The sequence below is a fragment of the Gasterosteus aculeatus genome, chromosome 8 (assembly GCF_964276395.1).
Source record: "Gasterosteus aculeatus chromosome 8, fGasAcu3.hap1.1, whole genome shotgun sequence".
In the NCBI taxonomy this organism is placed as follows: Eukaryota; Metazoa; Chordata; class Actinopteri; order Perciformes; family Gasterosteidae; genus Gasterosteus; species Gasterosteus aculeatus.
Window position 1 is genome coordinate 62,501 of NC_135695.1, and position 5,000 is coordinate 67,500.

The following is a 5,000-nucleotide window of genomic DNA, read 5'->3' on the forward strand; positions in this document are numbered from 1 at the left end:
AGTGCTTCTTCATCGGATATCAGCCGGGATCTCACGCTCTCTGGAACTGTTTAATTCATCCATCCACTGCACCTGCTGTTCTGCCATCAGTGTCCGACAATAGCGCTTCTTCATCGGATATCAGCCGGGATCTCACGCTCTCTGGAACTGTTTATTTCATCCATCCAGTGCACCTGCCGTTCTGCCATCAGTGTCCGAGAACAGTGCTTCTTCATCGGATATCAGCCGGGATCTCACGCTCTCTGGAACTGTTTAATTCATCCATCCACCGCACCTGCTGTTCTGCCATCAGTGTCCGACAATAGCGCTTCTTCATCGGATATCAGCCGGGATCTCACGCTCTCTGGAACTGTTTATTTCATCCATCCAGTGCACCTGCCGTTCTGCCATCAGTGTCCGACAATAGCGCTTCATCATCGGATATCTGCCGTGAGATACCGCTCTCTGGAACTGTCACTTTCATCCATCCACTGCACCTGCTGTTCTGCCATCAGTGTCCGAGAACAGTGCTTCTTCATCGGATATCAGCCGGGATCTCACGCTCTCTGGAACTGTTTGATTCATCCATCCACTGCACCTGCTGTTCTGCCATCAGTGTCCGACAATAGCGCTTCTTCATCGGATATCAGCCGGGATCTCACGCTCTCTGGAACTGTTTATTTCATCCATCCAGTGCACCTGCCGTTCTGCCATCAGTGTCCGACAATAGCGCTTCATCATCGGATATCTGCCGTGAGATACCGCTCTCTGGAACTGTCACTTTCATCCATCCACTGCACCTGCTGTTCTGCCATCAGTGTCCGAGAACAGTGCTTCTTCATCGGATATCAGCCGGGATCTCACGCTCTCTGGAACTGTTTGATTCATCCATCCACTGCACCTGCTGTTCTGCCATCAGTGTCCGAGAACAGTGCTTCTTCATCGGATATCAGCCGGGATCTCACGCTCTCTGGAACTGTTTAATTCATCCATCCACTGCACCTGCTGTTCTGCCATCAGTGTCCGACAATAGCGCTTCTTCATCGGATATCAGCCGGGATCTCACGCTCTCTGGAACTGTTTATTTCATCCATCCAGTGCACCTGCCGTTCTGCCATCAGTGTCCGAGAACAGTGCTTCTTCATCGGATATCAGCCGGGATCTCACGCTCTCTGGAACTGTTTAATTCATCCATCCACCGCACCTGCTGTTCTGCCATCAGTGTCCGACAATAGCGCTTCTTCATCGGATATCAGCCGGGATCTCACGCTCTCTGGAACTGTTTATTTCATCCATCCAGTGCACCTGCCGTTCTGCCATCAGTGTCCGAGAACAGCGCTTCATCATCGGATAACTGCCGTGAAATACCGCTCTCTGGAACTGTTTATTTCATCCACCGCACCTGCTGTTCTGCCATCAGTGTCCGACAATAGCGCTTCTTCATCGGATATCAGCCGGGATCTCACGCTCTCTGGAACTGTTTATTTCATCCATGCGGTACACCTGCTGGTCTGCCATCACTGTCCGGGAATAGTGTGCCGTTCTGGGTCATGGTCTGGGTTCTGCCGCTCTCTGGAACTCTTTATTCATCCATGGGGTACACCTGCTGGTCTGCCATCACTGTCCGGGAACAGTGTGCCGTTCTGGGTCATGGTCTGGTCTCTGCCGCTCTCTGGAGCTGTTTATTCATCCATCCACTGCACCTGCTGTTCTGCCATCACTGTCCGGGAATAGTGTGTCGTTCTGGGACTTGGTCTGGTCTCTGCCGCTCTCTGGAGCTCTTTATTCATCCATGCGGTACACCTGCTGTTCTGCCATCACTGTCCGGGAATAGTGTGCCGTTCTGGGTCATGGTCTGGTCTCTGCCGCTCTCTGGAGCTGTTATTTTCCTCCATGCGGTACACCCACTGCTCTGCCATCACTGTCCGAAAATAGTGCTCCGAAATCGGGTAAGTCGCGCGGGGAGCCACCCCTGTATCTCGGCTCCAGGAGCGTCTTTCCGCCCGGGGCCTGGCCCACTATGCTTAGGTCCAGCTGGGGAACGCTCCCCCCGAAGCTCGGGGCCCTGTCCTGGAGATCTCTGTTTCCGAAAACCAGGTTTCTGAAATCTGCGACCTGGTGGCCCAGTGATGTGAGCTAAAAAAAAAATTATCGAAGCGATCTAAAAAAGCCCAGGCATTTTCTGAGCTTTCCTTCACATATTCCGACTTTTACTTAGTTTCTGACGGAGCCAAAAAAGTCCGGGTTTTTTTCGCTCCACATAGTCCCGACTGGAAACTTTAACTTTTTTTTTTTTTCCATTATTTCACCCGCGGAGGTCCGCAAACACCTCCAGGGGCCCACAAAGGCCGAATTAAGCCAGGGAAAAGACACCAGAACCCGGATCTCTTTACCAGACACCCCCAGAGCCCGGAACTCGGACCCAAACACCTCCAGAGGCCCACAACGGCCGAATTAAGCCAGGAAAAAGACACCAGAACCCGGATCTCTTTACCAGACACCCCCAGAGCCCGGAACTCGGACCCAAACACCTCCAGAGGCCCACAACGGCCGAATTGGACCCGGAAAAAGACGCCAGAACCCGGATCTCTTTACCAGACACCCCCAGAGCCCGGATGAGCTCCACAAACACCTCCAGAGGCCCACAACGGCCGAATTGGACCCGGAAAAAGACGCCAGAACCCGGATCTCTTTACCAGACACCCCCAGAGCCCGGATGAGCTCCACAAACACCTCCAGAGGCCCACAACGGCCGAATTGGACCCGGAAAAAGACGCCAGAACCCGGATCTCTTTACCAGACACCCCCAGAGCCCGGAACTCGGACCCAAACACCTCCAGAGGCCCACAACGGCCGAATTGGACCCGGAAAAAGACGCCAGAACCCGGATCTCTTTACCAGACACCCCCAGAGCCCGGAACTCGGACCCAAACACCTCCAGAGGCCCACAACGGCCGAATCGAACCCGGAAAAAGACGCCAGAACCCGGATCTCTTTACCAGACACCCCCAGAGCCCGGAACTCGGACCCAAACACCTCCAGAGGCCCACAACGGCCGAATTGGACCCGGAAAAAGACGCCAGAACCCGGACCCGGTCCCGGATCACCCCGGTACACCCGCGGAGGTCCGCAAACACCTCCAGAGGCCCACAACGGCCGAATTGGACCCGGAAAAAGACGCCAGAACCCGGATCTCTTTACCAAACACCCCCAGAGCCCGGAACTCGGACCCAAACACCCCCAGAGGCCCACAACGGCCGAATTGAACCCGGAAAAGGACGCCAGAACCCGGATCTCTTTACCAGACACCCCCAGAGCCCGGAACTCTGACCCAAACACCTCCAGAGGCCCACAACGGCCGAATTGGACCCGGAAAAAGACGCCAGAACCCGGATCTCTTTACCAGACACCCCCAGAGCCCGGATGAGCTCCACAAACACCTCCAGAGGCCCACAACGGCCGAATTGGACCCGGAAAAAGACGCCAGAACCCGGATCTCTTTACCAGACACCCCCAGAGCCCGGATGAGCTCCACAAACACCTCCAGAGGCCCACAACGGCCGAATTGGACCCGGAAAAGGACGCCAGAGCCCGGGTTCCGCTCCATGCCGCACACCACACCTGCAATACCGACCTCTCCCACCGGAGGGAGACAGAGGGCGCCTTCCACCCTGACTGCTGCCCGGGTGAGAGACACTATTCCTGGGGGGACTCTTTATCAGACTCCCCTTAACTAAAAGGGACTGCTGCCCGGGAAAGAGACACTATTCCTGGGGGGGCCTTCTACCAGACCCCCCCTGCCCCAACACACCATCCCCAATTTCACAAGTGTTCACATAGCATATTCAGTCACAACTTGTCCGTTTCAAACACCCACACCTGCAATACCGACCTCTCCCACCGGAGGGAGACAGAGGGAACCCTCCCCCCCCACGACTGCTCCCCGGGAAACAGACACTATTCCTGGGGGGACTCTTTATCAGACTCCCCTGAACTAAGCCCGACTCCTGCCCGGGAAAGAGACACTATTCCTGGGGGGGCCTTCTACCAGACCCCCCCTGCCCCAACACACCATCCCCAATTTCACATAGCATATTCAGTCACAACTTGTCCGTTTCAAACACCCGCACCTGCAATACCCACCTCTCCCACCGGAGGGAGACAGAGGGAACCTTCCCCCCCACGACTGCTCCCCGGGAAACAGACACTATTCCTGGGGGGACTCTTTATCAGACTCCCCTTAACTAAAAGGGACTGCTGCCCGGGAAAGAGACACTATTCCTGGGGGGGCCTTCTACCAGACCCCCCCTGCCCCAACACACCATCCCCAATTTCACAAGTGTTCACATAGCATATTCAGTCACAACTTGTCCGTTTCAAACACCCACACCTGCAATACCGACCTCTCCCACCGGAGGGAGACAGAGGGAACCCTCCCCCCCCACGACTGCTCCCCGGGAAACAGACACTATTCCTGGGGGGACTCTTTATCAGACTCCCCTGAACTAAGCCCGACTCCTGCCCGGGAAAGAGACACTATTCCTGGGGGGGCCTTCTACCAGACCCCCCCTGCCCCAACACACCATCCCCAATTTCACATAGCATATTCAGTCACAACTTGTCCGTTTCAAACACCCGCACCTGCAATACCCACCTCTCCCACCGGAGGGAGACAGAGGGAACCTTCCCCCCCACGACTGCTCCCCGGGAAACAGACACTATTCCTGGGGGGACTCTTTATCAGACTCCCCTTAACTAAAAGGGACTGCTGCCCGGGAAAGAGACACTATTCCTGGGGGGGGCCTTCTACCAGACCCCCCCTGCCCCAACACACCATCCCCAATTTCACAAGTGTTCACATAGCATATTCAGTCACAACTTGTCCGTTTCAAACACCCGCACCTGCAATACCCACCTCTCCCACCGGAGGGAGACAGAGGGAACCTTCCCCCCCACGACTGCTCCCCGGGAAACAGACACTATTCCTGGGGGGACTCTTTATCAGACTCCCCTTAACTAAA